At 53.9% G+C, this 21,971-nt stretch overlaps 1 protein-coding gene across 3 annotated transcripts in view; it reads right to left on the bottom strand.

Moving 5' to 3' along the window:
• The window catches only part of WNT7B (Wnt family member 7B), a 68,290-nt gene that overhangs the window by 29,957 nt on the left and 16,362 nt on the right, over nt 1–21,971 (bottom strand). The window lies entirely within an intron of this gene.

The raw sequence follows: 21,971 nt of genomic DNA, 5'->3' as shown, positions 1-21,971 counted from the left end.
ACAAGAAGGTCACCTGGGAGCCTCCTCTGCTCCAGCCTGCACAGCCCCAACTCTTTCAGGCTGTGCTCACAGCAGAGCTGCTGCAGCCTCTGAGCATCCTCCTGGCCCTGCTCTGGACACTCTCCAGCATCTCCACAGCCCTCTTGTCCCAGGGGCTCCAGAGCTGGATGCAGGACTCCAGCTGGGGTCTCAGCAGAGCAGAGCAGAGGGGCAGAATCCCCTCCCTGGCCCTGCTGGCCACACTGCTGCTGCTGCAGCCCAGGCTCTGCTTGGCTCTCTGGGCTGCATGTTCAGGCTGCATGCCATGGTGTTTGTGAAATAAGACTCATGAAGAGCAGCAGTGCATGGGTTGGATGATTGCATACTAAGGGTAGTGCTCAACAGCTCAATGCCCATATGGAGGTGGATGATAAGAGGTGCCTCTCCAGGGACTGCACTGGGATCAGTGCTGTTCTATACCTGAATCCATGGTAGAGTGTGCAAGGCTGAGTGCACACTTGCAGGTGATACCAAGCTGAGTGGTGAAGAACAGGATGGACAGAGGGACATGGACAGGCTGAGGAGGTGAGCTGAGGAGAATCTCACGAGGTTCAGTAAGGCAAAGTGCAAGGTCCTGCATCTAGGTCAGGGCAATCCTAGATATCAGTCGATGCTGAGGGATGATGAAATTGAGAACAACCCTGCAGAAAAGGATCTGGAGGTACTGGTAGATGCAGTGGAGAAGCTGGACATGAGCCAGCAGTGCTCACTTGCAGCCCAGAGGCCAATGGCATCCTGGTCTGCATCAAAAGCAGCATGGCAAGAGGTGATTCTGCCACTCTGCTCTGCTCTGGTAAGACCTTACCTGCACTGCTGTATCCAGCTCTGAGGCTCCCACACAAGAGAGACATTGACCTGCTGGAGCAGGTCCAGAGAAGGGCCACAAAGAGGTTCAGAGGGCTGGAGCAGCACTCCTGTGAGGACAGGCTGACAGAACTGGGGCTGTTCAGCCTGGAGAAGAGAAGGCTCTTGGGACACCTTGTAGCTGCATTCAGTATCTGAAGGGGACCTGCAGGAAGGCTGAGGAAGGACTGTTCAGCAGGGCTTGTAGTGACAGGAGAAGGGGCAGTGGGTTTAAACTGAAGCAGGGCAGATTCAGGTTGGACACAAGAGGGAAGTTACTCACAGTGAGAGTGGTGAAATACTGGAACAAGCTGCCCAGGGGTGCAGTTGGGGCCCCATCCCTGGAGACATTCAAGATCAGATTGGGTGTGGCCCTGGGCAGTCTGGTTTGGTTGAAGGTGTCCCTGCTTACTGCAGGGGTGCTGGGCAAAACCACCTCTGAGGGTTGGTCACCTTCTTACTGAAGGGAACGGCATACAGAAGGCATCTGTGTGCTCTACACAGCATCTGTGAAACACAGACACAAAGTGTTGGAGAGATTTCCAGCCTGCAGCCAGAGACCTCTGAGAGAATGGCACAGTCATCTGCCACAGTGCAGCTCCCACTGGAACGGCAGGGCCAGGGGAGGCAGATCTCAGATAGCTATGGAACACACTGTTGTGGTGATAGCAGTGAACATGGAAGAAGCCCTGCCCAGCCTCAGCACAGGGAACAGCCTGGCTAGGGCCTCTGAAACACATTTCAGACCACTGGTCTGGATAAGCAGCTGCTGTGTGTCAAGGGCTGCACTTTTCAGGCACAGAAACTGTTGTGTTTTCTTCTTGCCTGCTGACTCTGCTCTTGAAGGTAGCCTTAAGCCACTCAACCCTCAGCAAGTGTGCAGATGGCACCAAGCTGCATGGCACAGTCACTTGCAAGAGGGCAGGGATCCAGCCAGAGGGACCTGGACAGGCTGCAGAGCTGTGCCCAGGCCAACCTCAGGACAGTCAGCAAGGCCAGGTGCAAGGTCCTGCAGCTGGGTGGGTGCAGTCCCAGGCACAGCTGCAGGCTGGGTGGGGAATGGCTGAGAGCAACCCTGAGGAACAGGCCCTGGGGGTCTGGGCTGATGCAAAGCTCCACAGGAGCCTGCAGGGTGAGTGCAGCCCAGACACAGCCCTGTGCTGGGTGCAGCCAGAGCAGTGTGGGCACAGGGCAAGGGAGGGGATTCTGCCCCTTGGCTCTGCTCTCCTCACACCCCACCTGCAGTCCTGTGTGCAGTTCTGGAGCCCCCAGCACAAGCAGCACATGGAAGTGTTGGAGGCAGTGCAGAGGAGGCCACCAAGATGCTGAGAGGGCTGCAGCAGCTCTGCTGTGAGCACAGGCTGAGAGAGTTGGGGCTGTGCAGCCTGGAGAAGAGAAGGCTTGGAGGAGACTTTGGAGTGGCCTTGCAGTGTCTGAAGGGGGCTCCAGGAAGGCTGGGGAGGGACTATTGACAAGGTCTGGGAATGGCAGGAGGAGGAGGAGGAATGGGTTTGAAGTGGCAGAGGGGAGATTGAAAGTGGGTGTTAGGAAAGAGTTCTTTGCAGTGAGTGTGGAGAGACACTGGCACAGGTTGAGAGTGGTGAGATGATGGCACAGATTGAGGGTGGTGAGACACTGGCACAGGTTGCCCAGGGAGGTGTTCAAGGCCAGGTTGGGTTGGAAGAGCTCTTCCCAGGTCACCTAGCCCAGCATTTATATCAGTGTCCAAGGAAGCTGCCCTTTTTTTTTCCCCTGCGGGAATCAGTGCAGGAGGTGTAGCAAAGAGGTTATTGTTGCCTCTTCTGGGAACCCCTCTTGGATTGCCTCCTGAAGAATAGCTCTGCTCCTTTGTTCACCAAGGTCATCTCCACTGCTCACAAATTCCTGGCATGCTTTGTGCTGCCTGGCAGGGATACCTTTGGGGACACTCAGTGCATCAGATTTCACAAGCCAGCCTCTAACAGGAGCACTGCCACTGGTGACTCACCACTCAGCCCTTAGGTATGTGGACTTCAAGATGTGTTTCTGGTGCATTCCTGGCAAGGCAGCTGAGAAGCAGTGAGAAGTGCTGTGGATGTGAAGTGTTTCCACTCCTTTGATACTTCCCATGGCAGCAGGACTGTACCTCACTTGCTGTTGCTTGCAGCCCACTTCAAACCAGCCCTTCCGTGGTTGTTGCAGCAGATCTGCAAGATCATCTTTGTGAGCCTGCTTTCTGCTCTCCTAATTCTCCATCAGAGATCACATCTTCCAGGCATGAGGCAAAAGGGGGACAAAGCTGGGGAGGGGCCTGGAACACAAACCCTGTAAGGAGAGGCTGAGGGAGCTGGGGGTGTGCAGCCTGCAGCAGAGGAGGCTCAGGGCAGAGCTCATTGCTGCCTGCAGCTACCTGCAGGGAGGCTGTAGCCAGGTGGAGTTGGGCTCTGCTGCCAGGCAGCCAGCAACAGAAGAAGGGGACAAGAAGGGGACAGTCTCAAGTTGTGCCAGGGCAGGTCTAGGCTGGATATGAGGAGTAAGTTGTTGTCAGAGAGAGTGATTGGCATTGGAATGGGCTGCCCAGGGAGGTGGTGGAGTGGCAGTGCCTGCAGGTGTTGCAGCCAAGCCTGGCTGGGGCACTTAGTGCCATGGTGTTCAAGAAAAGACTGGATGAGGCATTCAGTGCCATGGTCTAGATGACTGGATAGGCTGGGTGCTAGGTTGGACTGGATGAGCTTGGAGGTCTCTGCCAACCTGGTTGATTCTATGATTCTATGGTCTGATTCTCTGGATAGGGCTGGGTGCTAGGTTGGGCTGGATGAGCTTGGAGGATTCTTCCAACCTGTCTGACTCTATGAGTCCATGGTTCTATGAAAAAGCTGGAAAGCAGCCCCATAAGTCACTGCCATCCCCTGCCAGAGCTTAGGTGTTGTGGGAAGCAAATGAGAAAGTCCTGGTGAAAGGGCCAGGTTGAGCCTTGCTTTCAAATGTGCTTTAGTATCTCCCAAATGCTCTGGCACTGTTTGGCTGCATTCATGTTTCCAATAGGTTTGCCTTGCCTGACAGGCCTCCTGCAAGCAAAGCTGGGCTCAAGTAATGATATCTGCACTCTCTGGTGTTTAAAGGATCTCTGCCTGGGAGTGAAGTCTGTAGCTCCAGCGAGCAGGGCACTGCACCAATCACACAGATGAAAGATTTAGAAGAGTAAAGAGCTCAGAGGGTTTGGGATAAATACACAAAGTTTGGATTCTGCTCCAAACCTCTCTGGTTTGCAGAATGAGCCTGGAAGCATCACAAGAGCAAAGTCTTGTTTTGCATCTCTGGAGTTTATGGTGCTGAGAGGATCTGGGAAGTGACAAGGTTCACATGCATGAGAGAGAACTGTGTGGATCCTCTCAGGACTCATGAAAGGTACTGAATCAATGCTTGATGTCAATCTGTCCAGCTGGCCCTCCCAGCCAGGCTGTCTGAGCTAGCAGAGCAGCACTTGGTTATTGCTCACGGTGTGTTCAGCTACAGCTGTGCCAGGCGCTGAGCAGGCTCACCCCAAAATGCTGACCCACGCCTGCAAGAGCTTGACAAGTGGGCAGCTGCCTCGCAGGGCTGGCAGCTGCCCCTTCAGCTGAAAACCCTACATGTTAGGAGGATAAAACGGTCAAGCTTCTAGCCCACACAGAGCTGCCATTGAGTGCAGCAGCCTAGAGCTGAAGGATGAGTTTTAACCACGTAGCAGAAGGAAAATCTGCAGGTTTTTAAGGTGCTCCAGCTCCAGACGAGGATCCAGGCTCTGTCACCAGGGAAAGGGAGAGGATTCCCCCCCTGCTGTGTAAGTACAAGAGGATTTAAGCAGATAGATTGCTGTCAACACCAGTCTTGGAGACGCTGCCTACATAAAACTGCTCTTACAAGACAGGAGCAAGTGTCTCTATGGCATGAAAATCAGATATGGGTCTGGTGAAAGCTTTTCAGACCCTCACTTTGCAGCAGCCTGCTTCCAGATCTGAACTTTGAAGCTGACCCCTGTCTTTGTGATGGGCCAAACCAAAAGCCAGATCTGAGCACCACTGAGCTCTGGGAAAAGTTCAGCTCTATCTTTTGTGGTTCAGGTTGAGCTTTAATTGAAACAAACCAGTTAGAAGTGCAGACCTCTGGAAGCCAACACAAAACAACTGCTCCACGTGAAAAGTCTTGGATTAGGCTCTGAGGCACGGAGTGGTGTTTGCATCTGTCACATGAGGTCATGTTCCTCTGGCAAACACAGGCTGACAGCATGCACAGGCTGCTGTGTATTTCTAGGCAGAGAGAGACCTGAAGTGCTGGCAGAGAGGAGGTGAAGCTGAGGCAGCAGTGCCCAGGTGGGCAGCAGAGCCAATGGCATCCTGGGCTGGCTCAGGAGCAGTGTGGGCAGCAGGACAAGGGAGGTTCTTGTGCCCCTGTGCTCAGCACTGCTCAGGCCACCCCTGGAGTGCTGTGTCCAGTTCTGGGCTCCTCCATTGCAGAGAGATGCTGAGGTGCTGGAAGGTGTTTGGAGCAGGGCAGCAAGGCTGGGGAGGGGCCTGGAGCACAGCCCTGTGAGGAGAGGCTGAGGGAGCTGGGGGGGTGCAGCCTGCAGCAGAGGAGGCTCAGGGCAGAGCTCATTGCTGCCTGCAGCTGCCTGCAGGGAGGCTGTAGCCAGGTGGGGTTGGGCTCTGCTGCCAGGCAAGCAGCAACAGAACAAGGAGACAGAGGCTGAAGCTGTGGCAGGGCAGGTCTAGGCTGGATGTGAGGAGGAAGTTGTTGTCAGAGAGAGTGATTGGCATTGGAATGGGCTGCCCAGGGAGGTGGTGGAGTGGCTGTGCCTGGAGGTGTTGCAGCCAAGGCTGGCTGGGGCACTTAGTGCCATGGGCTGGTTGACTGGACAGGGCTGGGTGCTGGGCTGGGCTGGGTGAGCTTGGAGGGCTCTGCCAACCTGCTTGAGTCTATGATTCTATGGTTCTGTGATTCTAAGGTTCTGTGATTCTGTCATTCTGTGATTCTAAGGTTCTGTCACTGTGGTTCTGTGGTTCTGTGGTTCTATGATTCTGTGATTCTAAGGCTCTGCCATTCTGTGACTCTGTGTTGCTACATGAGATGCTCCATGCAGACACTTTGGGTTTGCTTCGAGCAGGGGACAGTACTCGCAGGGATCCTGGGTGCCCTGAGCAAACCCAAAGGCAGTCTTGCTGCCACTCAAAGCTGCAGGTAGGCTGACACCTTTCGAACCTCCCCTGCCCATCCCTAGCAGCAGAGCAGCCCAGGCTCTTTTAGAACTCAGGGTCTTGCTCCTTTGAGTGAAGCTTATGCCTCATTATGTCAGCAGTCCGTGGAACATTGCCAGTAATCCCCGAAAACAACCCAAACAGCAGCGGAGCTGCGGAGCCTCGGGTGTGTGAGGGGGCAGGGGATGCCCAGCGAGCTCCCCTGCGAGGAGCTCCTCTTTATCCCGCAGCTACTACCGCAGTGACTGTACTAAAGCAGCGGTGGCTGAGCAATGGGCAAGCGAAGCAAACAAAAGGGCAGGGAACTTCGTTTCGGAATGACTGAGCTGCCCAAGGCAAAGAAAATAGGAGACAGCAGAGAGGAGAAGAAATGGAAGGAGGGGGGGATTTTCTCAAACCCCATCACTGGTGGGGGCGTTGACCCTTCAGTGCTGGGTCCAAGGTAGGACTGGATGAGGCACTAGTGCCATGGTCTGGTTGATTGGATAGTGCAGGGTGACAGGTTGGACTGGATGAGCTTTGAGACCTCTTCCAGCCTCACTGATTCTATGATCATTGAGGTCTCTTCCAGCCAGATCTATTTTGTGGCTCTGTGACTGTGAGAAATGTGGCAGATATTGCATTCTTAGGGGCTTGTGCTGATCTTTGCCTGAGTATGGAGCAGCAGAGGTGCTCAGAAACGTAGAAGCAGTTAGCAAATACAACCTGCCTGCCTGTTAAGGTGTGGCTGTGCAGATGATCAGCTCTCCTGTACTCTCACCTGGGGTGACACCATCGGCAGCTTTCCAAAGTACTGACTTAGACTCCAGGGCTAGCCTCCAGAAATGCCCTGCCTGCAGAGTTCACACACTCACAGAATCACAGGATCAGGCAGGTTGGCAGAGACCTTCAACCGCCCAACCTAGCACCCAGCCCTGTCCAGTCACCCAGACCATGGCACTGAGTGCCCCAGCCAGGCTTGGCTGCAACACCTCCAGGGACAGTGACTCCACCACCTCCCTGGGCAGCCCATTCCAATGCCAATCACTCTCTCTGACAACAACTTCCTCCTCACAGCCAGCCTAGACCTGCCCTGCCACAGCTTCAGCCTGGGTCCCCTTCTTCTGTCCCTGGGTGCCTGGCAGCAGAGCCCAACCCCACCTGGCTACAGCCTCTCTGCAGGCAGCTGCAGGCAGCAATGAGCTCTGCCCTGAGCTTCCTCTGCTGCAGGCTGCACCCCCCCAGCTCCCTCAGCCTCTCCTCACAGGGCTCTGCTCCAGGCCCCTCCCCAGCCTTGCTGCCCTGCTCCAAACACCTTCCAGCACCTCAACATCTCTCTGCAATGGAGGAGCCCAGAACTGGACACAGCACTCCAGGGGTGGCCTGAGCAGTGCTGAGCACAGGGGCACAAGAACCTCCCTTGTCCTGCTGCCCACACTGCTCCTGAGCCAGCCCAGGATGCCATTGGCTCTGCTGCCCACCTGGGCACTGCTGCTTCAGCTTCACCTCCTCTCTACTAGCAGTTCTCACAGCTCCCTACCTTTGATAGTCAGAGCCTAAAGAAACAGCAGTGCACAAACGTTCTGTGCTGACTGCCACTCTGATTTTGAAGCCTGCACATTGCTGTTTGCTGCTACTGTTTTTCCCACCCCTCAGCCCAACTCTTTTTCTTCCCTCCTCCCTTTACAGGCATTCACAGATCTGCTGTGCCCTTTCCCAGTTCCTCATGTCCCTAGCCAAGCAGCTGAAAGGCTTCCATCACAGAGATTGAAAACATACTCCACATTAAATGTAACAGAATAGCCTAACAGGCAGCTCCCTGTTTCAAACACATTCAATTTATATCACAGATGAGAATAAACAGCAGGAGGAGCAACTGGATGGGTTGCTGGAGGCTGTGGCTACCCTTTCTTGTGGGACATGTCTCTGTCACTTGCTAAATAGGTGCACCATCTGGTGGTAATTTTGGACTCCCATTTGTTCTTAAGTTTCCAAATAGCAGTGGCAGAATTATGCCTGTGGTTGCAGCACTATTATTTGATTTTTGCCAGTATCTGTCAGAAAGGCATCAGCCAAGACAACTTCTGCAGGTACTGTTGGTGCACGAGTAGCAAAGAGGGGTGAGGACCTTCAGCAGAGGTCGTTTCTGCGCCTGCTGTGCAGGGTGTGCAAGAATGACTTCATCAGAGGACCACACTGCTCCCCTCTGCAGTACACATGGCTGTGTAGACAAACAAAATCTAGGGATCAACAAGTCTGACACCTAATTAGTGACTCTGAGCTCCAGGACAGCCACCAAGGGCAGCCGTGCAGCCAGTTTCAGATCCAAATCACCCTCTGGAAGTTCCTCTCCTCTTTGGCCATAGAAGGAATAGAGGCTGCTGAGGTTCCTGTCTTAGACATCTTATGCAAATGCCTGCAGCTCTGTGGTATGAAACTGGGCCAAAGAAAAGAAGAGAGGAAGGGGCTCTCCATTTTCCTGCCTTTGTTGTCTGGAGCCCTTCAGCTCAGCAAGGGAGGCAGAAACCACTGCTGCTCCTTCCCCCCTGAAACAGCAGAGCCCGCAGCGGACGGCGCTTTGTGTGGAGGCCTCTTCTCCACGAGCTGGGTCTCCTGAGGAACAAGTGTTCCTGTTGTCATGAAAAAAGGCATGGCCAGGCAAAAAGTACCTCGTGACCCAGGAGTAAACTCCCCTTTGTTTTAGCAGTGCCCTGGTTTAGCACAGCCTGCCCAACAGGCACGCCCGCACACGTGTGCACGCACAGCCTGGAGAGCGGAAGCAGCGCAAGGGAGCCCTGGGTTGAGATAAGAAGTGAAACGAGATGATACAATGCACAATTAGCTCAGCCTGCTGCAGAGGGAAGCAGAGCAAGAGTGAAGCAACAGCAGAGGCCAGCCATAAAACAATCCCACCCCTCATGCTCGCAGGCAGCCCAGCGGAAAAGACCGACCCCTGGAACCAGAACCCGCACCTGGAAGCAAGCAGCCTCTCGTGCTGCAGTGGGAACTGCAAGCCCCATGGCACTTGGCTCCAGCCAGCACTCTCATTTCGAAGCTGGCAGGAGGTCAGCATGGTGTTGAACACTCATCTGCAGATTCAGCTGGCTAAACCCATGGCAAGCAGTTGGGATGGATCTTTCCAGCCAGCAGCGCTTCAGCCCATGTCTGTTGAGCTGCTGCCCCGAGACAGAAGTGTCTTCTCACAGCACACCAGTGAGCATTCTGGGGTGGCAGGAGTCTACTTGAATACTCCTCAGCCATCTGAGCCCCCTTGGTACGTAAAAATGGATTAAATCACAAAACCACAGAATCATTTTGGTTGGCAGAGACCTTTAAGATCGTAGAACAGAAACTGTAACTAGGGAGGCTCAGGGCTTTCTCTCTCATGAGCTCTGCTCTCACATGCTTCTGTTTGCATTCCAAGCTACATGGCTCCATAACACACCACACAGTTTGATAAGAGACAACATGAATCACAGAATCAGTCAGGGCTGGAAGGGACCACAAGGAGCAGCCAGTTCCAGCCCCCCTGCCATGCCCAGGGACACCCTGTCCCAGATAGGGCTGGCCACAGTCTCATCCAGCCTGGCCTTGAACACCTCATCAAGTCCAAGAACACTGTCAGGTGCCAGAATCACTGAACTTTAGAGGTGGAAGGGACCTCCAGAGATCACCCAGTCCAACCCCCTGCCAAGGCAGCATCCCCTAGGCTAGTTGGCACAGGAATGCATCCAGGTGGGGTTTAGAAAGTCTGCAGAGAAGGAGACTCCACAGCTCCTCTGGGCAGCCTGCTCCAGGGCTCTGTCCCCCTCACTGTAAAGAACTTTCTCCTCATGTTAAGGTGAAACCCTCTCTGTTCCAGTGTGTGTCCATTGCTCCTTGTCTGACCGCTGCTGACCACCAAAAAGGGATTGTCCCCATCCACTTGAGACCCACCCCTCAGATATTTGATCAAATCTCCTCTTGGTCTTCTCTCTGCAGACTAAACAGCCCCAGAGCTCTCAGTCTCTCACCACAAAACCATGTTCCTCAGCAGCACCTCTTCTAGGCTTTTCATTCCCTCTAGGGATGGAGACTCCCCCACTTCCCTGGCCAGCCTGTTCCAGGCCTTGATAACCCTTTTAGATAAGAAATCCCAGGAATCATCTTTCTTTCACTGCTCCAGAAAGCAGAGATTGAACCTTTGCAGCATTATAGATTGAGCATTACAGATAGCAATAGACCACAACTGTGGCTAAAAGCTGTCTCCTAGACCCATGTCAACCCTAAGGCCAAATGTGATCAAACATGGATAGGTGAGGCAGTTTTTACTGGCTGAAGGCTCCACAGACAGCTCAATCTTGCATGCTGGCTTTCACTGTGACTTCTGTGCTCTGCAAACCACTTGGGCATGCATTTAAGGTTAAACACTCCCATGATGTCTTTTACTTTACAGCAGGACTTAAAACAAAGAGTTTAAACTTAAGCATATCTTGGGAAAACAGCATGAGTAAAGTTGTTACCCATTTTGGATGCTGAGAGAACTGGAAGGTGTTTGGAGCAGGGCAGCAAGGCTGGGGAGGGGCCTGGAGCAGAGCCCTGTGAGGAGAGGCTGAGGGAGCTGGGGGGGTGCAGCCTGCAGCAGAGGAGGCTCAGGGCAGAGCTCATTGCTGCCTGCAGCTGCCTGCAGGGAGGCTGTAGCCAGGTGGGGTTGGGCTCTGCTGCCAGGCAAGCAGCAACAGAACAAGGAGACAGAGGCTGAAGCTGTGGCAGGGCAGGTCTAGGCTGGCTGTGAGGAGGAAGTTGTTGTCAGAGAGAGTGATTGGCATTGGAATGGGCTGCCCAGGGAGGTGGTGGAGTGGCTGTGGCTGGAGGTGTTGCAGCCAAGCCTGGCTGGGGCACTGAGTGCCATGGTCTGGTTGACTGGACAGGGCTGGGTGCTGGGTTGGGCTGGGTGAGCTTGGAGCTCTCTGCCAACCTGGTTAATGCTATGATTCTGTGATCCTATGATTCTATGCCTCAGCACTGCCACGCTGGGCTCATTTTTTCAAGCCTCCCAGTTCTAGCTTGTGCAGTCCTCCTCCTTCTTTGCTTTGTTTCTTTCAGTTTAATCTGATTCTTCTATCAGCAGCAATAACACTCCACAGTTAGGGACACAGGCTATGTCAGCACTAAATCAACTGCAGCTGTGGGCAATTGAACCCAGCACCAAAAAGCCATGCACAAGAGGAAGGAGATTGTGTCAAGTGGAACAGATGTTGGTCAAATCTCTTGCTCTGGCATGCTCCAGCCACTTCATTAGGGACCTAATTCCCTCCTGGCTGGAAGCAAGACAGCAAGCTGCACGGCACAGAAAGCTAAGCCCCAACTTAGCTAAAGCCTTTGTTTGCAAACCAGAATGGAGAGATCAACAACTGCTGTGTTTTGGGGTTCTGCTGTTTGTCACTGCCTCTCCCTGCATGGCAAGCCTTTCAGTTTAGCAACAGATGGTTTAGCAAACACCAACTGCCCCAAAGAACAGGGGAGGAAAGGGAGGGATGCTGCTACGCATGTAACTCTGAAGTCTAATGTTATGTTTAGCCTGTCCTGCTTGGTGTAGAGGTTGAACCAGATGACCAAACCTATCATCTCTAATTCTAGGGAAGGGATTTTGACAGCATAGTTAACCACAGCAGTAAAGCTGAAGGATTCTCCAAAGTCAGACCCCACCTGCAGTGCTGGGTGCAGTTCTGGAGCCCCCAACAGGGGAAGGACATGGAACTGGTGGAGCCAGTCCAGAGCAGGGCCATGAAGATGCTGAGAGGGCTGCAGCAGCTCTGCTATGAGGACAGGATACAAGAGTTGGGTCTGTGCAGCCTGGAGAAGGATTTGAGGAGACTTTATAGTGGCCTTCCAGTATCTGAAAGGGGCCTACAGGAGGCTGGGGAGGGACTACTGACAAGGTCTTGTCATGACAGGACAAGGAGTAATGTGTTTAAAGTGGCAGAGGGGAGATTGAAACTGGATGCTAGGAGAAAGTTGTTTGCAGCAAGGGTGGTGAGACACTGGCACAGGTTGCCCAGGGAGGCTGTTGATGCTTCCTCCCTGGAGGTGTTCAAGGCCAGGTTGGATGAGGCCCTGAGCCACCTGCTCTAGTGAGAGGTGTCCCTGCCTACAGCCGGAGGTTGGAACTGGATGATCCTTGAGGTCCCTTCCAACCCAGACCATTCTATGGTCCTATGATGGAGTCATTAGAACCCCAAGTTAGCACAGGATCACCTACAGGCAGGTTAGCTGCTATCTCATGCTACCTGTCACCTTCTATAAAGGTCTTTCCTTGTCATAGCAAGATTTGGCAGCACCTGCCTGCTTGCAAAGTTGCTCTGCACTTAAAACCCCAAGTGCTGTACAGCTGATTTCCATTTAACTAATTAGGTTTTATGTGAGTCCTGGAACCAGTCTTGTTCAACATCTCTGTGGGTGCCATGGGCAGAGGCACTGAGTGCAGCCTCAGCAAGGTTGCTGCCCACACCAAGCTGTGTGCTGCAGCAGCCAGGCTGAGGGCAGGGATCCAGCCAGAGGCACCTGGGCAGGCTGCAGAGGTGGGCACAGGCCAAGCTCAGGAGGGTCAACAAGACCAAGGGCAAGGTCCTGCAGCTGGGTGGAGGCAATGCCAAGCACCAATGCAGGCTGGGCAGTGCCAGGCTGGAGAGCAGCCCTGAGGAGAGGCACTTGGGGGTGCTGCTGGAGGAGAAGCTGAGCAGGAGCCAGCAGTGTGCACTTGCAGCCCAGAAAGCCAAGCAGAGCCTGGGCTGCAGCAGCAGCAGTGTGGCCAGCAGGGCCAGGGAGGGGATTCTGTCCCTCTGCTGTGCTCTGCTGAGACCCCACCTGGAGTCCTGCATCCAGCTCTGGAGCCCCTGGGACAAGAGGGCTGTGGAGATGCTGGAGAGTGTCCAGAGCAGGGCCAGGAGGATGCTGAGAGGCTGCAGCAGCTCTGCTGTGAGCACAGACTGAAAGAGTTGGGGCTGTGCAGGCTGCAGCAGAGGAGGCTCCCAGGTGACCTTCTTGTGGCCTGCCAGGATCTGAAGTGGGCTCCAAAAAAGCTGGGGAGGGACTTTTGAGGCTGTGAGGGAGTGTCAGGCCTGGGGAGAATGGAGCAAAGCTGGAGGTGAGGAGGAAGTTGTTGAGCAGGAGAGTGGTGAGAGGCTGGAATGGGTTGCCCAGGGAGGTGGTTGAGGCCCCATGGCTGGAGGTGTTTGAGGCCAGGCTGGCTGAGGCTGTGTGCAGCCTGCTCTAGGGTAGGGTGTCCCTGGGCATGGCAGGGGGGCTGGCACTGGCTGCTCCTTGGGGTCCCTTCCAGCCCTGCCTGGTTCTATGACTCTATGAGTCCCTGCTATGAAGATCAGCCTCAGTTTAAACCTCTGCATGTACTCAATACCCAGAAGCCAAATCCACTGCCTCAACTCTCTGCTCCAGTGAAAGCAGTGGCAAAATTTCTACTGAGTGACTGCAGCAGGACCAAAATTTGGTTCCTGTCAGTTTGGATTAAGCCCAGCATCACTTCACTTCACTTTCAGTGCTCCTGTTTAAAGCATGAAGCATGTTGTAAGTCATTGGCCATCAGGGCTGGGCCACTGCTAGTAACCAACTCAGTCAGCATGCTGTGGATCATTTGTAGCCAGAAATGTTATTGCTAAGTGACATGGAAATAAAATGACATGAAAGGAATTGGAACCTTCCAAGAAAGGAAATGCTGAACCAATGCTGCCCTGCAAAGTTAGCCCCACAGTGTCCAAATTATGGTACAGCCTCCGACCCCATCAGAGCCTACAATGTGCTTACTCTCTTCTCACTGGCTCATCCCAAGGCAGCCCATGGAAAACTTTTTTATCCTGAGTGGATAAAGACAAAGTGGAAAGTAATGGAAAGTGAGGACTTTGGCCAGCAGGACAAGGGAGGTTCTTGTGTCCCTGTGCTCAGCACTGCTCAGGCCACTCCTGGAGTGCTGTGTCCAGTTCTGGGCTCCTCCATTGCAGAGAGATGTTGAGGTGCTGGAAGGTGTTTGGAGCAGGGCAGCAAGGCTGGGGAGGGGCCTGGAGCACACCTCCAGGCACAGAGACTCCACCACCTCCCTGGGCAGCCCATTCCAATGCCAATCACTCTCTCTGACAACAACTTCCTCCTCACAGCCAGCCTGAACCTGCCCTGGCACAGCTACAGGCTCTGGCCCCTTGTTCTGTTGCTGCTTGCCTGGCAGCAGAGCCCAACCCCACCTGGCTACAGCCTCCCTGCAGGCAGCTGCAGGCAGCAATGAGCTCTGCCCTGAGCCTCCTCTGCTGCAGGCTGCACACCCCCAGCTCCCTCAGCCTCTCCTCACAGGGCTCTGCTCCAGGCCCCTCCCCAGCCCTGCTGCCCTGCTCTGGACACTTCCAGCACCTCAACATCTCTCTGGCATGGAGAAGCCCTGGACTGGACACTGGATATGGTGTAGCAGTGACCCTAGTAGAGGTAGGTAATGGCTGGGCTTGGTCTTAAAGTTCTTTTTCAAACACAATGATGCTGTGATTTGTGTTTACCTTTTGACCTGTGCTTTACAGTGCATTCTGGAATCATAGAAGCAACCAGGTTGGAAGAGACCTCCAAGACCATCCAGTCCAACCTAGCACCCAGCCCCATCCAGTCATCTAGAGCATGGCACTGAGTGCCTCCCCCAGGCTTTTCTTGAACACCTCCAGGGACAGCACTAAAGCCTCACTGGGTCCTTGTGAGGCTCTGAAGTTTCTGCAGGCTTAGGGAGATTGCCTCCCACAGATTTTCACTCTGATTCCCTGTGCTGGGCAGTCTCCCTGCTCTCCAAACAGGATGCTTCTCTAGCACAACAGCCTCTGCTCAGAACAGAAAGATATTTTTATCTCTCTCAAAGCCTCCAAGCATACTAAAATGAAGAAGAGTCTCAACCTACCACCCTCACCACAGGCCTTCTGCTCAGTCAAAGCTATATAAATGCTTAGCACAGTAGTTGTTTCATAACGTTTCCAGCAGCCCTCCCCGAGCTCAGCTGCCACCAGCTGAGAGGTTTATTTTCCTGTTCTGGTGTGGGTTACTGTCATGCTCTGCTACTTGTGCTGGCAAAAACCTTACCCAGCCTCCTCCAGCCCGAGAGGCTGAGCTGCTTGAATCAGCTCCTTCATTTCCTCCAGAGATGATAATGCAAAGTGAAGTGGCCCTCTGCTTGCTCTGCCTTTTCACTATTAGATTATCACAGCTTTCCTTCTCTTCTCCCCCCACTGTTTGGCTTTCCATCCACCTGAGTTGCACTGGAAACAGCAGTGCTGGTAAGGCAGCTCCTGTGCCCTGCAGTGCTTGCCTTGCTGCTGCAGGCTGACCAACCTAAACACCTGGGGTTGAGGTGCAGTAGCCCAGCTCTGCTCCAACATGACACTTCTGCCTTTGTGAGGCAGCTCCTGGGACAGTCACTGAGAGAGCTGGAGTCCTTCTGCAATGATACACATCTCACTGGCCAAGAATGCTGCTGCTGTCCTGGGCTGCCTTGGTAAAAGTGGTCCAGCAGGTCTAGGGAGGTTCTCCTCCCCCTCTGCTCTGCCCTGCTGAGACTATGCCTGGAATACTGCATCCAGCCTTGGGCTCTCCAGCTCAAGGAAGAGAAGGGAAGACTCCAGCAGACAGACACAAGGATGGCTGGGGGACCTGAGCACCTCTCCTCTGAGGAATGAGAGTCCAATGAAGAGCTGTGAGGATGGGCTGGGCCCAGAGAGCAGTGGTGAGTGGTGCCACTTCCAGCTGGCACTTAATGGTGTGACCCAGAGATCTGTGCTGGGCACAGTCCTGTTCAATGTCCTTACAGATGATCAGGAGCAGGGCACTGAGTCCAGCAGCAGTGAGTCTACAGATGGCACCAAGCTAGGAGCAGTGTGGAGCTGTGGGAGGGTAGCAGAGCCCTGCAGAGGGACCTGGCCAGGCTGCATGGGTGGGCAGAGGCCAGGGGGATGAGACTGAACAAGGCCCAGGGCAGGTTCTGCACTTTGGCCACAACAACCCCAAGCAGCACTGCAGGCTGGGGCCAGAGTGGCTGAGAGCAGCCAGGAAAAAAGGGCCCTGGGGGTGCTGGGGGAGAGGAGCTGAAGCTGAGGCAGCAGTGCCCAGGTGGGCAGCAGAGCCAATGGCATCCTGGGCTGGCTCAGGAACAGTGTGGGCAGCAGGACAAGGGAGGTTCTTGTGCCCCTGTGCTCAGCACTGCTCAGGCCACCCCTGGAGTGCTGTGTCCAGTTCTGGGCTCCTCCATTGCAGAGAGATGTTGAGGTGCTGGAAGGTGTTTGGAGCAGGGCAGCAAGGCTGGGGCGGGGCCTGGAGCAGAGCCCTGTGAGGAGAGGCTGAGGGAGCTGGGGGTGTGCAGCCTGCAGCAGAGGAAGCTCAGGGCAGAGCTCATTGCTGCCTGCAGCTGGTTGATTGAGTAGGGCTAGGTGCTAGGTTGGACTGAGTGAGTCTGGAGGTCTCTTCCAACCTGCCTGATTCTATGATTCTGTGATCTTTAAGTGTGCCACTTTGCTTCTAACCAAAATTACCCTTGCATAAGCCCCTGCTCATTAAATTTGTCATGGTATTTACAGCATCTCCCACTTTAACTAAAACCTCCTCACACCTGCGTGGCTCCACATCATATTTTGTACAACAGGCAGCAGCAGCCACTCTGAGGTAGCCAAGTGAGTAACGCAGACCTGGTTTGTACTGGTCCTGCAAGGTCTTCTGGAACTTGCATGCAGTCCTAACAGTTATAAGCTGATTGAATTCATCCTGTGCACCTCTCTCCTGGCAACCCAGCCAGCCTTCTGCAGGAGGCAGCTTACACCATCCCCTGGGAAGCCACCTCTCACACTGGAAAATGCAGCTGCCCTATCCCAGCAGCAGTGCAGACACCCAACTGCAGCTCCTGAAAACAAGCTTCTTCCTGATCAGCTGCTTGAGCACTCCAGGGATGCTGTCTGCTGGGACTAGGCTATATGGCAGCAACAACAGCAGAACAAACAAACACAAACAAACCAAACAACCCAGAGACTTCTCCACACTGGGTCCAGAAGCCACTGTGCAAGCGAGGCTGGCAAACAACTGACCAACACCTAAACCAGTCACTGCACCTACTGCCACTGCACAGAGGGTGCTGCTCTTCCCCCAGTGGGACACAGATCATAGAACAAACCAGGCTGGAAGGGACCTCCAAGATCATCCTAGTCCTACCCAGCACCCAGCCCTGTCCAATCACCCAGACCATGACACTAAGTGCCCCAGCCAGGCTTGGCTGCAACACCTCCAGGAATAGTGATTCCACCACCCCCCTGGGCAGCCCATTCCAGTGCCAATCACTCTCTCTGCCAACAACTTCCTCCTCACATCCAGCCTAGACCTGCCCTGGCACAGCTTCAGCCTCTGGTCCCTTCTTCTGTTCCTGTCTGCCTGGCAGCAGAGCCCAACCCCACCTGGCTACAGCCTCCCTGCAGGCAGCTGCAGGCAGCAATGAACTCTGCCCTGAGCCTCCTCTGCTGCAGGCTGCACACCCCCAGCTGCCTCAGCCTCTCCTCCCAGGGCTGTGCTGCAGGCCCCTGACCAGCTCTGTCTCCCTCAGTGTGCACCCTGCTCTGTATGGCATTTAAAATAATTTAATTCCCACTCGTTTCCCCCCTCCCCCCTCCTCGCCCCTTCCAAATCGCTTCCAGCTGCTCGATTCCTTCCTCCCCCCCTGTTGTTTTTACTGGCTATAACACAAGTCAGTAAAGACAGCTTATTTTTTTTTCCCATAATAAACATGCAGATGTTACAATAACAATCAGAGAGAGTGGATGTGAGGCTGGAGTACTGCTAAGCACTGCTAAACAGACAGCACACAACACACACCCATCAGACCAAACCCTAGAACTGGCAAATGAGAGCAACACAGAAAGGAAGACAGAAAGAGCAGGAGGGAAGGAAGGCAAGGAGAGAGAAATGTACTTTAGGCAAACAATCTGGATCCATCTGGGGTTGCCTTTATTGATCTGCTGATAGCATTAGAGCACCACTATGGGTGTAGAGCATTCCTAAGCACACTGCCTGCCTTGGGCTGCTGCTCCTAGTGAAGGTCAAGCTCTCCACCATGGCCAACTCCTACCGTACCAGACACTGCTGTGCTGGGTGAATGCATCTGCTGGTATGCAAATGTCCCTCTGGGGGGCACAATGAGCCTCTCTGCTCCTCCCTCTTTTGGTAGGAGGTCCTCATGAGCGTTTGGCATCTCGGTGAAACCAACATCGTAGCCCGGAATTAGGACAACTGGGCTCAGATGTGAGTCTGAATCCAAATGCAACTCATCCTATACATGGCCTGCAGCAAGAATCAGCTGCTGGCTGACAGCCCCTCAGCAGGTATGATGAGAGGCCAACTGTTTCTCCAGGGCTTCCAGCCCTTTGGTGCCCAATTCCCTTGTTTCTCTCAAGCCTGCAGTGTGGAAGCAGTGGCCTCTGTCCAGTGCAGACACAGAAAAACAAACACTTTTTTGCTTCTAATCTTCCCTTCAGAAGACATTTTCCTCCTTTTCTTAATCTTCAACCTGAAGTGATGCTGTCTTCTTAAGCAGCTTCTGAGTGCATGAGTGCATGCATAGCCCTGACACCTCTGCTCTGAGCACAGGCTGAGAGAGTTGGGGCTTTGCAGCCTGGAGAAGAGAAGGCTTGGAGGAGATCTTGGAGTGGCCTTGCAGGATCTGAAGGGGGCTACAGGAGGGCTGGGGAGGGACTAGTGACAAGGTCTTGTAACGACAGGAGGAGGAAGAATGGGTTTGAAGTGGCAGAGGGGAGATTGAAACTGGATGTTAGGAAAGGGTTCTTTGCAGTGAGGGCTCTGAGGGTGGTGAGCCCCTGGCACAGGTTGCCCAGGGAGGTTGTGGAGCACAGAACCACCCAATGTGATTGAACATCTCCAGGGACAGTGACTGCAGTGCTGCTTGGGGTTGTTGTGGCCAAAGTGCAGAACCCTGCCCTGGGCCTTGTTCAGTCTCATCCCCTTGGCCTCTGCCCACCCATGCAGCCTGGCCAGGCCCCTCTGCAGGGCTCTGCTACCCTCCAGCAGCTCCACACTGCTCCTAGCTTGGTATCATCTGCAAACTCACTGCTGCTGGACTCAATCTCCTGTTCCAGATCATCAATAAGGATATTGAACAGGACTGTGCCCAGCACTGATCCCTGGGGCACACCACCGGTGTCAGCTGCCAGCTGGATGTGGCACTTGGAGTCACTTGCTGTCATGATCTGTAACTTTTAGAGGTGCCTACATGGTAGGAATAACTCCATGTTCCAGCACCAATTGTGGTTTGACCTGCTGTAAAGCAGCTCTGAGGAGGAGGAGCTGGTGGACAAGTTCACCGTGAGCCAGCAATGTGCCCTTGTGGCCAAGGCGCAGATGTGCTTTGCTGCACGTTTGGGTGTTTATGCTCCCAAGTGTTCTGCAGCATTCAGAGTGAGGCTTTTTCCCAGCTTTGCCATTTCCAAAGCTCGTTTTTCCCCTCACTGGGCTAATAACAGCACTTCCTAAACCCTATCCTTTTCCTAGGTACTGACCACACCATCTCTGGGTGCTGCTCCACTCATAAAACAAAGACATGTGGATTCTGGGCTCTTTAATGGAGCTGCATGGAGCTCAGCTGGCTCAGCTGGCAGGGGTCATGTAAACCTTCTCCATCCGTTAGAGCTTGTGTGGCTTCACACCCAACAAATGTCAAAGCAGAGCTCAGCTGCAGCTGCCAAGTTTTGCTCTGTGTTTGGGTTAAGCCATAAAAGAACCCACCAGATTCCACATCAGTCATTTCAGAGCTGCAAGCAACCACCCAGCTTAGGTGAAGAGGTCAGGAAGCTGGTGAACATTTTGGCAAACATGGCCTGGGAAACCTGGTTTGGCTCTTGATTAAACTTGCTATGGCCTGATAGAAGGTTGCTCCTGATGCTAAACAGGTTTGGTTCCTCTTTATTTTTGTGTGGAGACATTGAGAATGAAAGCATAATCCTTGTGGACATTTGAACTGCACTCACTTGCAAGAGGCTTCTTAGGATGAAAGGAGCCTTCATCTGTCTGATGAAGAGGGTTGTTATTTGTGAGTACAAGGTTGGAGCTCATGAGGTGCCCTAAGATTCACAGAATCACAGAATTAACCAGGTGGAAAAGACCTTTGAGGTCATCAAGTCCAACCTAGCACCTTGTAATTAGCCAATCCATGGCACCAAGTGCCTCCTCCAGCCTCCTTTTAAACACCTCCAGGGATGATGACTCCACTGCCTCCCCAGGCAGCCCATTCCAATGCCAATCACTCTCTCTGACAACAACTTCCTCCTAGCATCCAGCCTAGACCTCCCCTGGCACAGCTCAGGCTGTGTCCCCTTCTTCTGTCGCTGGCTGCCTGGCAGCAGAGCCCAAACCCACCTGGCTACAGCCTCCCTGCAGGTAGCTGTACAGAGCAATGAGGTGTCCCCTGCATGAAGAAGAGCAGAAAAGGTGAAAGCCTTTTCACCAGGAAGCTTAATGATGGCACCAGCTCTGGTACAGCCCTCTAGAGTGTGCCACTTCAAGGACATAAATGACTTGAGAAGTTTAGAGGACTTGCTTCTTCAAGAGTCAGAGCCACTTGAATGCCTGAAAGCTTTGGCAGACCACGACAACACAGCATGAAGAAGTGTCATTGTGGCATGCTTGTCAGTTTCTAGCAGCAACAGGATTTTGTACATCAACTTCAGTTCACAAACAAGCATATGAAAAACAAGGAATCATAGAATCAACCAGGTTAGAAGAGAGCTCCAAGCTCACCCAGCCCAACCCAGCACCCAGCCCTGCCCAAGCACCCAGCCCATGGCACTAAGTGCCCCAGCCAGGCTTGGCTGCAACACCTCCAGCCACAGAGACTCCATCACCTCCCTGGGCAGCCCATTCCAATGCCAATCACTCTCTCTGACAACAACTTCCTCCTAACATCCAGCCTAGACCTGCCCTGGCACAGCTTCAGCCTCTGTCTCCTTGTTCTGTTGCTGCTTGCCTGGCAGCAGAGCCCAACCCCACCTGGCTACAGCCTCCCTGCAGGCAGCTGCAGGCAGCAATGAGCTCTGCCCTGAGCCTCCTCTGCTGCAGGCTGCACCCCCCCAGCTCCCTCAGCCTCTCCTCACAGGGCTGTGCTCCAGGCCCCTCCCCAGCCTTGCTGCCCTGCTTCAAACACCTTCCAGCACCTCAACATCTCTCTGCAATGGAGGAGCCCAGAACTGGACACAGCACTCCAGGGGTGGCCTGAGCAGTGCTGAGCACAGGGGCACAAGAACCTCCCTTGTCCTGCTGCCCACACTGCTCCTGAGCCAGCCCAGGATGCCATTGGCTCTGCTGCCCACCTGGGCACTGCTGCCTCAGCTTCAGCTCCTCTCTACCAGCACCCCCAGGGCCCTCTCTGCCTGCCTGCTCTCAGCCACTCTGGCCCCAGCCTGCAGTGCTGCTTGGGGTTGTTGTGGCCAAAGTGCAGAACCTGCCCTGGGCCTTGTTCAGTCTCATCCCCTTGGCCTCATTCCAGTACTGGCAAAAATGTGCATAATCTTCCCTAAGAAACAATACCAGAGGTGAGAAGATGAGAAGAGAGCAGTTTAGCTTCTGCCAATGAACTCCTTGTCAGGCCAAGCTCCTGCATCATTTCATCTGAACAGGTTTGATGCCTTAAAGCAGTTGAGTGTTTCCTTTCCAGTAGGACAGCAGCACTGAAAGGGATATGCAACACTGCCCTGTATGGGGAAGCAAGCAGCCTGTGCATTGCACTTCCATCAGTTAGTTGGGACCTTCCCACTGCTCAGCATCTGGGAAGTCTGCAGAGGGATTGCTCTGAGGGATTCTGGAGCTGGCTGGAGTTCCCTGGTGTTGCTGTGCACCACA

This window comes from Pogoniulus pusillus, chromosome 4, assembly GCF_015220805.1.
Source record: "Pogoniulus pusillus isolate bPogPus1 chromosome 4, bPogPus1.pri, whole genome shotgun sequence".
Lineage (NCBI taxonomy): Eukaryota > Metazoa > Chordata > Aves > Piciformes > Lybiidae > Pogoniulus > Pogoniulus pusillus.
This window is presented reverse-complemented; position numbering and strand designations above follow the sequence as displayed.